The sequence below is a fragment of the Corvus brachyrhynchos genome, unplaced genomic scaffold (genome assembly GCF_000691975.1).
Source record: "Corvus brachyrhynchos isolate BGI_N302 unplaced genomic scaffold, ASM69197v1 scaffold147, whole genome shotgun sequence".
NCBI classification, from domain to species: Eukaryota; Metazoa; Chordata; class Aves; order Passeriformes; family Corvidae; genus Corvus; species Corvus brachyrhynchos.
The window spans coordinates 671190-684381 of record NW_008239105.1 but is presented as its reverse complement, the minus strand read 5'-3'; the positions used below and the strand labels follow the sequence as shown (position 1 = coordinate 684381).

Sequence of the window (13192 nt, the reverse complement as noted above, 5' to 3'; positions counted from 1 at the left end):
GCTGAATTGAAAAATAAGTATTACTGTAGACAGAAAATGCATTCAGTCTCATTTTTAAATTCAGAAGAAACCAATAAATAAACTCCACTTCAAAAAAATGAGCTTCATTTCTTAACATCGACTAACTTCTGCATGGAAAGAGTTTTATTTCAACTTCAGTTGTTTTAACTGTTTTAAATAATGGGTGTGGTTTTGAAGTAAAACAAATTACTTATGTACTTACTACTTATCATCTTGAAACCACCTAACTTGTATGGGAAGAAAATTAGCCAAATTACCTGCAAATCAATTCAGTAAGTCAAAAATTTATTTACTACTATTTAATTTTAAAGTGAAAAAGGAGAAAGTGAACCAATGTAGAGTTCAGTTCAGCCATTGTATGGCTGTTTGGACACATCAGACTAACTTCTGACCGCTTCACTTGTTATCCATTGAAAATAAAAGTTGGGGAAAAAATTGAGTGCAGAGGAAAATCCAGATCATTTTGGTTGGTATAAAGATTTTATGTCACTGTTTCATAACAATTTCCCATGTGTTCTTGGTGGCCTGTGTGTGTCCTGTGTTTCAGCTGAATGTTTGTGACCCTAGCTAGTCTTGAGTAATTCCTCACATCTGCATGTTTTTCTTCAGTTTGGAATACTTCAGTGTTTAAAAAGCTGTTTGGTTTATTTTACTGTCCATAGTTGTAAATTCCAGCACTTCAGTAGATTTCAACAACAGTGGTGTTGCTGGAGAGATCTGTGTAGATTTCATGCTCAAGTGGTGGTCTCTGCAGGATCAGGGCTATAGTTTGCAGTTTGAGCTTTATGGGAAGACTGATTATGTCTGATATAATTCCATGATAATTTTATCAACTTCAGTAATACAACCACAGTTTGAATTTGTTGTCTGTTGCCACATTAAAATACATAAAATTATTTTTCAGAGAAATTAGAATTTCAGCTTTCCTAACAGCATGCAATCCTTTGCAAGGGTGTACTGTCTGTCACATGGTTCATATCTAGCTGCATGGCATGAGTTCTACTTAAACAGAATACAAATAGAAGAGAACATGATCAAATAGGACTTGGCTCAGCCACATAAAATAGATTGTACTGCTGCCTTTGAATAATTTAGATCAGTTCCATGAATTAAAAACAAAAACCTCCAAACGCTCAACGACAAAAGACAGCAAAGAGACAAAAAGATAATGATTCTACAGGTTGTTATTTCATGCTGAGTATTTGGTACTAGACCCAAGATTATCAGCTGACTTTGTCTCTCTTTATGACAATAAATATTCACAGTGCACAGAGATTGCTGCCTACATAGACTGAAAGAAATGATAACTGCTGCAAAGATTCTCAGCAGTCTGCTTTCAATATACGATTTGGAAAGCAGATAACCACTTGGTTGGAAATCCCCTGTGCTGATGAATATGCTGCTTAGTTCACTTCCCTGCTGAGTTATTATTAGATGGCACGTTGTTATCAAATAAATAGTTCACTTTTCAGTAGGAGCTAGGTATCATTTTGAAATGAATAATTGTGATTCTCCCTTTTATCCTCCTCAACAAAAAGGAAATACTGATTGTCAAAGTGCAGGATTTCTGAATTCGTATTGTGCATAGTTTCCCCCTCTATTAGGTAGAGAGTGTAGGAGACAATAAGACATAAATAAGAGGAAGAATATATTGGGGAGCAACAGGAACAGGACAATGTCTACCTACACCATCTACATATCCCAATTATCTCTGCATATTGAGCAGTAAGACAGACCTTTTGGTGCAAGAACCATGCAAAACTGTGATGGGAGTTATTTCATTTGCAGTGAGCAATGCAGTTATCTGTGCAAGACACACCACTAATATCACTTGTCCTTCTCTCTTGCTAGTCAAATATACATTTGTGTGTCAGCCACAAAAATGCTGGAAGATCGTGCCTGCACAAGGACGTGGTATTTCTGTAAGATGTGTTTCTCTTCTCATAATGTACAGTGATAACTTGCATTACACTTTACCTCCACGTTTACCTTCCATAACTGGTTCAATTTTAAGGTTAATGAAAATTAAATGAGGAATTTTATAGACCCTGATTGTCTCAGAGGGACAGAATTTAAAAAGATATTTTGATCATTGTGAAAGTAATATGAAAGTATTCAAAGTTATAGTTCAAAGTCCTTTTTCAAACTTAGTCTCACTCTAGTTGTCCCTAACGGATAATTAAAATTTAAACCTTTTGCATTTGGAGGTATATGCTTGCACTTCACTCATTCAAAAGTAATATTGACTTTGCAACTCTAGTAATAAACAGTCACATGTTTGAATTGCCTTGTAAAAATAATAATTGCTCTACTTTTAGAATGGTGCAATATGTTATATTTATGTCCTGCCAACATAATTTTTTATATCAAACTTGTTCAGTCTGAAGTAAACAGACTTCTCTCAGCACTCCTTCCAGAGCTTTAAAAGTAATTTTAACAAAATAATTGTCTTAAATGCAATATAATTAATGGCACTTAATAAAATGGATTTTTGGTGATAAGATTTGAAGGTGGAAAATTGGAACAGTTGCCCAGGTAAATTTTCTCTTTTTTGTTGTTGGTTGGCTGGGGTTTGTTTTGATTGGGTTTTGTGGGTTTGTTGTTGCTGCTCTTGTTGTTGTTGTTTTGGGAGGTTTTTGTTTCTTCTTTTGGGGTTTCATTTTTGTTTTTTTTTAACAAAACCATACATGTGTGGAGAAATATGTGATTGTCAATTTGCTGTGTTTGTTTTTCCACATGCTTCATTTACATCAGTTGATATCTGGTTTCCACTGAATCATAACTGAGACAGACTCCAACACGAGTCTCACACACCTTTATATATCCTCAGTGTATATGTTTCCTTTTAAAATTTACTCAGGGAATGCACAGAAAAACTCCTGTTTTCCACTAGCAACAGTTAACATTTCATCTATGTGTTTGTTACCAGTGCAAAATACAAAGAAGACTTCGAAATTCTCTGGTACTGCTGTAGCATTTGCTTTCTTACCCTTAAATTTTGTAATATCTATGTTTGTATAGCTGGGCTCATGATAAATAGCTAACATGAACGTACAGAAGTAAAAAACTTCTAGCTTGTGAGAGCCTTATATGATTTCAAAGTTTTACTGAATATCTTGATTATAAGATTATTTTATACCTTAAATTGGCCCTGCCAGCACAGCTGGAGTGGTGCTGGGTGCTGGTAAAAGCACAGGATGCATGGATATGAGCTTATTGTCTGCGCTCATTTTTCTTAAGAAAAAAAATGTGTTAAGTTACATTTATGGAACTGTTATGATAGCAGAACAGAATGTTATAGCAACCTCAATTTTTTTCTGCTGATTAGTTTCATAGTATACTTTTCCATTTCTTAGTCATTTAAGGGTTGCATGTAAGTTATGAGCAGTCAGACAACATTAAGTGTAATGTATTTTATGACCATGTATAAATATATATAATGAACATATGGTGTTACTTTGATTTATCAAACTGTGATTAAATATTAAACTTTTATAGCTTCATCCTCCATGCAGCATAAATTCTACATCATATTCTATGTATGTTGCTCTATAATTTCAGATAAGAAATATTATGAAGTATGTAATTTTGCTGTTGAAAAATTGTCAGCAAAACTAATTAAAGTATTCCAAGATATAACAGAATAACTTGATCTTTTTTTGTATTAACAATTACAATAAAACTGTTTGCTCCCCAAACAGAAAGACAAGTTAAACATGATTTCTGTGTTCTCAGTCTTTAACTACTTACAATTTGTATTCCATACCTATAAATTCAATAAAAGCTGTGAATAACTCTTCCTCAAAATTAGAAACCTGGTGGAATTGGTACTCTTCAGATGAGGCAGAACCTTTCATATAAAAGGACTATTTCCTATAAAATCTAGACACCTCTTCCTGGATTTACTGTGTGGAATACACATACCTTCCTTGATGATGCTTATCTTAGGAAAGGTAAGCTGGACGGTATGATTTCAGATCCCCCTTTTCACTTCATAGCCAGCAAAAAAAAGTCTAATAAGTGTAAAGTTAAGTTGTCTTGAATTCAGTCAAGAACTAGGCTCAGCTTCAAACTGGTTTTAATTTTGCCCACATTTAATGGAAATGATAAAATGGAGTTTGCTGGGTGTCATGGTTTAGCAGTGGGTTACATGCATAAGACTTGTTGTCTGTGAGAAATGATAAATAGTTCATGAAAAGAAGGAAGAATAGAGGACAGTCTGCTAACATGCATTTATATGCCCCAATATTCCATGTCAAAACTACATATGTTTTAGACACTTTGAATGTTTCCTTCCAATTGTTTAATGACAGCAGAAAATATTATATACTGAGTAATCATACTTATTATGGCTTGTATTTAGTATGATTAGAGATACATACATATGTCTCTTGGTAAGGGCTCCTACATGGCTTCACAGGATATTGACACACTGCAATACAAGAGTATTTGCAGTTGTTCAAATATGAGAAAACACAGTGTTATAGACTATTTTAGTATAAACATTGATTGTAAAGAAAATTAGGAAAATTACTAAATCCAAATTCATAGAGTACCAGAGTTCAGACTTATGGACTTATGTTCTGCAGGCTATAGAAACAAATCAATATTAGATAATGGTCTAATATATCCATTAGATACTTAGTTATTTCCATAAGTGCTCTCACTAAACACTAAGAGAACAACCAAAACAAACTGTTTGTAATGAAAGCCTAGAACCATTAAATGAATAATATATCTCACTGGTATTTTTTTAACTGTATGTTTTCCTATGTTTATATATATATATATAGACACACATATATATATATGTCTGTTAACAAGGTAGAAAAATTAACATAAATGTAGATAAAGGTCTCCAGAAAAACACAAAATCTCCATGGATATTGACAGGTCTGGGTGGTGATGTGCTATGAGTTTTAGAAATTGACTGTATGGAAGGGAAGAGAGGTAGTATAGCACAGGACATTGAAAAGATAAGAGTACTGGATATTTAAGGAAAAGGAAATAATTTGAAGATAAATACTTGGTATTCTCCAAAAGGCCAACTGTACTCTCACTTTTTTTTCAAAGCAGGAGTCTTGTTTGCATTTTACAGGTCTGTGGAATTTTCCAGATTATGCAACAATATGTTGTTATTACAATATGTCTAGCAGCTGGAGAGTTCATCTGAGACATTTGTGGAGTAAAGTCAACAATACCAAAACCAAAATGTTACAAAATTCTTGAGCATCTTTTGAAGAGTCCTGCCTCAAAGAGGGAAATTAGCGTGAATGTTTCTTTCCAAACGAACAGGAGATGAAAAAAACAGAGTGCTTGATGGCAGTCCCACAGAAGTCACTGATTCCTTATTTCAAAATAAGAAATACCAACCTGGACCTTTAACCAGTGACTGGATTCACTGACAGTTCTGCTCTTCCCTGAGTTCCATGGGACTTGGCATCAAACAACTGGCTGCTCCTACTTGGTTTGGAAAAATCAAAATCTCAGCATGTGCTTTTCATGTTGTTTTCTGTTCTCATCTATTTTCATCCAATACACTTCATCATGAAAAAAACATTACTTTAAATTTTAAGATTGCTTTGCTACCTCATGACAGGGTTTTATACAGGAAAAGACTGGGATATCCTTCTTCTAGTGTGTATGATTCTGTGTGCTATCTGGAGTCAAACTGACAATTTTGGAAATAATTTGCCAGTAACTAGCATATGTTTTCTACTTGTCGGATATAGTTTTAGGATAACTTCATGATGAGATTTAATTGTGCAATACCAACTACTTCTGTATCAATTTGCTGAAATAAACCTGGAGTCTTAGTGCTTCTGTAGGTATGGTATTCTAAATTTATCTGGTGAATAGGCAGCTTAGATAGATTGATAAGTATGTCAATGTAATTCTTTTATCTCTTAGAAGCCTTCTGAAAAGTCTAATTAGGATGACAATTAAGGAAAGGCCATAATGGAAAGATGCCCTTATGCAAAGGTAATTGTTGATAAGAAAGCTGAAAGCAATTGAGTTCATATGAAAAGGTAATTCTCATTAGAAAGTAAAAAAAAAGGTCTCATTACTTCCGTTCCAATAGAATTTTGCCAGTTACCTGACAAAATTGGTAAATAAACAGTAGAGAACACAATACTTTACCGTAATGACAAACATGATCCAAGAGTAGTAAAGATTGTATTGAATGGCCTTAATATCAGTACAGTTCTGGTTTTTGGTGATGGAGGTATGTTGTTTGAGCACCAAAGTCCTGATAATGGACAAATGCACTTGAAACTTGGTGGCTAAGGACAATACAACTTTACAGTTAATTCTCCAACCTGAAAACGACTACCAATGCCTGACTTACAACAGTGGGTTTGTGCTATAAGTTCTTGTGTAAAAGTCACTTTCCAGTCCTTAGTCAGAATAAAGCTTATGTTTTTTAACTGCTTGACCTTAAACCCTGTCATGATTTCACACCAGCCAGCCACCAAGCCCCATGGAGCCACTCACTCATTCCCCACAAGAAGGATCAGGGAGAAAATCCAGAAGGGTAAAAGCAAGAAAACTCATGGGTTGTGATAAAGAGAGTTTAATAGGGAAAGCAAAAGCAATGCACACAAGAAAAGAAAAACAAGTCATTAATTCACTGCTTCCCCTGGGCAGACAGGTATTCAGCCATCTCCAGGAGAGCAAGGCCTCATCATGCCCAACGGTGACATGGGAAGACAAACTCCATCACTCCAAATTTCCCCTGCTTCCTCCTTCCCCCCTCTTTATATACTGAGCATGATGTCACATGGTCTGGAATATCCCTTTGGTCATTTGGGGTCACCTGTCCTGGCTGTGTCTCCTCCCACCATCCCAGGCCCCCTCAGCTTCATCACCAGCATGGCCGACACAAAAAGCAGAAAAGGCCTTGGCTCTGTGTAAGCCCTGCTCAGCAACAGCAAAAACATCTCTGTATTATCAACCCTGTGTTCAGCACAAATCCAAAACACAGCCTCATAGCAGGCCCTGGGAAGAAAATTAACCCAGCCAAAACCAGCACAAGCCCACAGGAAAAAATTCACAGTACTCATTAATCCTATTGCAAACAATGTGGGTGCTCAGTAGACTGTTTTGTGTGCTTTAGATCTCCTTGTGGAGCAAGGAACATGTTAAAGAACATTACTGTAATTCACTGCGAATATTGATTGCAATTGACTCGTTAAGAAGGAAATCAGTTCCTCTGAAGTATATAAATTTGAAAGTGGGAATCAAAGGTGAGTGGAGATAGGGTTTTGGTATTCATGATACACATCTAATAATAGGTTCTGAAGATTGAAACTAAAATGTTTTGCACTAGAAAAAGACAGGTTCATTCTTAATACCCCTGATTTTTATATACTGCTGCTATCTGTCTCTTTACTACACGTTCTGCATTCCTTTTCAGTAAACATAGTTGTTATACTTTGTGCTACCTAGCACTGTTTTGACATATTTACAGTACTGTGAATGCCTTTCTCCTTTAAACTCCTTATCAACCCTTAGCAGTAAGTATTTTTCATCCCTTTTTTACTCACAACATGAAATGAAACACTTCATGAATATTTGAGAATTTTAAATTAAGCCATTCAGCAACCCCCCACTCTGTACTTCATATTCCATGTAAATTGAACATATAATGAAGGGAAATATCATTAAAGTATATTTACTTAATTATAAAATACTATTTTAAATTATTATAAAATGGAAACTGGAAGAAAGAAACTTCTAGCAAGAAATGACATGATCTTTTTCTGTCCAAGAGATATTTCCTAAACAGTTTCTGAAATGTTCTACTTCCGCATTTTGAGAACTTTGATTCTAGCATCTCTGTTTCTATATGGAAACACTAAATTTTTTTGTGTACATTAATAGTAAAGAATCAAAGATCTTTAAAGTAAAATACGCAATTAAACTATAAAATCTGTCTTGTCATACCCTTAATTTTGATGAAAGCCTGTTCTAGGGAAAAAAAAAACATTTTGGCATTTTCAAGTTAATTTTAGAGCCTTTGCAGTAAGACTTCCTAAGGAAAAATTCATCCCATTCCTCACCATCTTAAAATTGACATGCTTATCAGTGTTTTCTCATTCAATTAATTAGCCTCCAATTCAATTAATTAACCTACACAGGTTCTGCCAGAAGTTGTCTGGGCTGTGGAGGAGCACCCAGGGGTTGTTCACTCAGATCTAGCTGTGATCCTAAGGCCTTGTCATCTTTACAAAGAAACAGGAAGAAATAATCCTTTGGGGTTTAAGCCTGATAGTGGACACAGAAGTTTGGTCTATGTGTGACTGATTGCTAAATGCTTCAGGATAACTACTGGAAAACACTGAACAGATGGGGTGACAGATGGGATGACACAGTAATGCTAAACAAGATTTGTTTGCGTGGGCAGAAAGATTTACAGATTTTATCCACCACCACTAGACTTTAAAAGCTAGAAATATCTCCACAGCCACACAGCAGACACCTGATAGAACATCTCCTTACCCTTAGAAAACCATCTCCTGAGGGTATAGAAATGCACTTGCAAGGAATTCCAGGAAAGTGAGTGCCTAGAAAGAGAACTAATGTTAGACATCCATCTTATGAAATGTTTGGAATTTTGTATTTTTCATGTTTTATTTCATCCAATCAAATTGAGATGGTCACTCTCATGGCAGAATGAATGATGTTTGCCCCTAATACAAATGGAATCTATATTTATAGTATTTAACTTCATCCCACTTCTCTCACTTAATTCCTATAGATTCTTGACATTTTCATTATCTTCTGTCAAGGAAAGGGCTTCCAGCTTCATGTCATTAAATTACATTTACACCATCCTTTTTCTTGTGTGCCAAGATAACTAATTAAATGACTTAAGATTTTTTCTGCTAAGATTCCTGCAGCCTGATACTCTCCCCTTTCAACATACCCAGTTACTATGTCTAATTAATCCAGTTCCTTAAAACATTAATATTAATATGCCAATCACTTCAATTAATTTCTCCCTTGTGACTATTAGTACTTTTGGGCTACTGCTGCAGAACACTGAAGAGCCATGCATGGAAGTGCACAGCCTTAGTAGCATCTGCTTTTCCCTAGTCATACACGACTGAATAATTCTCATCAACTCTGGCTTTTTTCATGAGGAACTGATTTGTAAAACACAGTGTAAGCCCACACCTATGTAGTATTATGTGGCCAACTCTAGTACACAGAATTATGTGCAATTTCTATGATTTGTTTTCTTGTTTTTCAAATGGCATCAAATCTAACTGCCATGGAAGTAATAGATTTCCATATGCCTAAATTATTCTTCTGGAATAAAATAAACCAAAATAAGTCTTGGAGGATCACTCCATACTTTATGACTTTTGTCTTGGGGTTTTGGAGCTGCTAAAAAATAGCTGGTGTTAAAACATTCCTAACCTTCAGTCAGTGAGACTACAATCCATGTGTTTTACCAGCTGACAGCTTGCCTATGTTTGCTTGTAGTTAGGATGAATTGCTTGGGACAATTGCTAGTAGAAGGAAGTCGTAGACTTGAATCCCCAGCTATGTTTTTCTACCAGCAGTGTCATTTTGTTTGCTTCAGGCACATTTGCAATACAGTCAACTCAAAAATTTAGGATATATCCCTGAAACTTTGCTGTAAATATTTATCTTCTTTCATTTTATTTTTTTAGACTTTATGAAGTCACAAAAAATCAGTGTATCTCTATCTGAATAAAATACAACTGCAATAAGTCTTGTGCAAGTCCGAAAAAGTGTAATAAAACATGTATTTCTTGAAAAGATGGCTTTTTTTCAAACTGAGGAGTGAGGCCTCTTAAAGATAATAAATGGTAATAATGGTTATATGAGACACAGGAAATTTTTATTTTCCTCTTCCTGAGCTTTTTAGAAATTAAGGATTTATATAAACCTAGTTCAGAATCACCATTAGGCTGCTGCTACAATGGGCTTCCATAACATGGTAACAGCAAGATTTTTTCCTGAATCTCTGTATGATAAATATATTTGGGATGGGTAAGACTATGTTTTTACCCTAACTCAGCAGATATGGTTTTCATCCTAGATGTGCCAAGAGCCTAAAGAGTTGACAATTTCTATGGTCGGTGCATTTTCATTTTGACTTTGGACATAAATATTTGTAGTCTTAGAAAACTTACAATCCTTCTGACTTGACATTCAGGTATAAACCCAGAACTGGGCCAATGATCATCTTATTGCATTATTATCACAACGTTAGACTTTGGTTATATCACCATAACTCTCCAGATTGTGCTACTGGAACTATACGTTATTTACAGTCTTGGTCTTAAACAACCACATAAGTTATAAAATAAAGACCACGCAAGGAAGTGAGACCCCTAATCAGTCGTTCCTTACCTACATAGGACTTTCTTGGCAAACAATCAGAAGTGCCATAGATACTTCAGTCTCTTTAGCCACATGGTGCTATTAGGCCTTTCAACTTCAATACTGTATTTTCAGGAAGGAAAATTAAACAGCATTGTCTTAAAATACTTTCAGACAGTGGCCTGGAAATCTAAAGAAAATGGGAGCGATGAGCTCACTTTCTTTTTTTTTTAATTTTCAGTTGAAAAATTTTCTCTGCTTAGGACATTCTCGACAGCCAGATAAGATGTTCAGAGTACCCAGCCAGATATGTCCAGTGTGACTATTGTAAAACCTTGGCATAGGCAGTAGCTGATACTGAACTGAAATCTGTCAAAAATTCATGGAATTCATTAATATAATTTTTTAATTTTTTTGGAGGGGATGATGAGCATTTTGATGTTTCTTTTTCACTAGATAATGGTTTTAAGCTTCTCTGGTTTTTCTTTCTTTTTCACTCAGTCTCTATTTCTGACAACTATAAACTCTGAAGAAGCCACTGAAATAAACAAACGAGAAAACAATTCCACACTCTAATAATTTGGTTTTGCTTTAAGAAAAGCCTTTTAATAACCATATGTTATATTTATTATATTATTTTTTTTATTTTTATACCATAGATCTTCAGATTTCATAGAAGATCACCCCAGGATAGAAGAATACCAATTCAGCAATTCAGATCTTCCTTTCATACCCTGAAATCTGAACTCTTGCCATTTTTTAACTTAAAGAAATGAACACCCAAAAAGATGGTTTGGTGTTGGGTTGGAAGTGAGGGTGGAAATCAGGTCCTCAAGTGCATCTTTTTCTAACTTTTTGGGAAAATTAAAAAACAGAGGTTCATGCAGGTAGGACATTTTAAAAAACAGTCTTTAGGCCCCAGTGCATCTGATTAAAGTTCATTACAGATGAAACTGTGATAAACACAAGAACTGACAGGGAGCAATGCACCAACTGCCAGAGCAGCACTTAGGTGAAAACGTACAAAATAATGAGCATATTTTTCAGTACCTCTGACTGGACGCTCAAAGCAAAGCTAAAGTCAATTCACCTTACTATTTATCACTACAGGCATGTATTAAACACCAGTTTCAAGCATTTCATGTATTGAACTAGTTTTTCTCCCCAAGCACAGTGATGTTGTTCATGGAGAATGATAGGATGAAATGAGTGTTCTCAGGGAAGTGACCCTGAAAGTCTGAATGTCAGCACACTCTTCAAGATTTCTTGAAACACATTTTGAAAACATGTGAAAATTACCTCTACATTTTCAGTGTCTATGTACACACACCTCAAAGCAGACTGCCTCCACAAAAATACCTTCCAGCCTGCCCTCAGCAAAGCTTAAATTGTCTGGGACAAAAAAGGTCCACTGAGCTCTAGTGAATAATTTTAGACATAGCCCAGCAGATTAGTTTCCCTCCTACAGATTGCATTTTATTGTCAACATTTATTTGGCAGGTTCATTTGAAATTTTTAGAAATTCTGTTCATAAGGGAATTTAAGAAGAGATTATGAGGCCTGTTTCTTATTTTTTCTAGACAAAAATCTAGGCAAAAAAGAAAGTCTAATTCATGGAGTGCTACATCTCAAAAAGTGAAATTCTGCTTTTGTTGTATAATTTTAGGAGCAAGACCTTAATTTCCTTGAGTTCTCTTGGAACTTGGACATTTCATTGGACATTTATATTGACTTATTAAGTTAATGTTGAATCCTTGACTTTAAAACCTACGTAATAGCCTGAAGGACAAAGAAATTAAAAAAATAAACTTTTAAAGTTGCACTGTAATATAAAATCAGAGACATTGGAGACATTAAATATGCACATGATACCTTTAACACATATGGTAAAAAAGTCAAAAAACATTTCAAGAGTTGGAATTTAGGTTTTTGTTACCTTGTCTGCTTTCATATTGCGAAGAGTTATCTTTGTTTCCTTTGATACAGTTGTCTTGGGGTGACCTTATGATGTGTATCCCATATCGCTGCCTATGCCCAGAAATTAATTCCTGTGCCTTTCTATGTCTCTAAACTGAGCCTGAGAGGGGGAAGGAAAAAAACTGAGCAAAACTTTTTCAAAGCAGTTTGCAGCTTGTTCAAGGTCACACACAGATAGCAATTTGTTTCCCGGCTGCAGCAGGGGAGGGAGGAAGCACCCGGCTTGCTGCGCCCAGGACAGTTCTTTTTTTGGCCAGTGGTTCAGCTGCTTTTTTCTCCGGAGAGAGACTGAGAGTTGAATTTTTCCTTCCCTGGAATTCCGGATTTTCTCCCTTTTCTACTGGACTGCTTGATTGCTTTAACATCAGAGCACATCGGGAGGACTTTCCACCAGGCACAGAGGGCCTGGCCCTGGCCCGAGCCCCAGCTCCGAGGAGACCAAAGGGAGGACTCTAACACTTTCCCAGGTTTTTCCTCCACAGCGAAAGATTTTATTATTTAGCATTTTTTTCCGTTCCTGTGTGTTTGTTAAATAAATAGTTTTATCTCCTTCACTTTCCTTCGAGGAAAATTTATTTTTTCCTTAACCTGGTGGGGGAGGGGTGGTTGTGCCTTCTCTCAGAGGATCTATTTCTAAATTTGGCCAAACCGAAACAACAGTTTTCCATGCTGGCAATCAAAATGGCTTGAGACAAGGATAGCTCCAGAAGTCCTATTAGCAAAACATAAGCTTACCAGTATTTCAGACCTGAAAAGCCAGACACAGTTGCCTACTTGCATTTGACTATCATTTAATTCAAAAATTAACTCTGCTTTTCTGTGTGCTTTACAAAGT

At 35.6% G+C, this 13192-nt stretch overlaps 1 long non-coding RNA gene across 2 annotated transcripts in view; it reads right to left on the bottom strand.

The window, feature by feature from the left end:
• Positions 1-12416, bottom strand: part of LOC108447967 — a 30469-nt gene extending 18053 nt beyond the window's left edge. For both annotated transcript variants that reach the window (XR_001863708.1, XR_001863709.1), the window contains exons 1-2: positions 12317-12416; positions 8524-8588 (exon numbers count right to left, since the gene is read on the bottom strand). This is a non-coding gene — a long non-coding RNA (uncharacterized LOC108447967). The remainder of the gene's footprint in view (positions 1-8523; positions 8589-12316) is intronic.
• Positions 12417-13192: the final 776 nt, after the last annotated feature.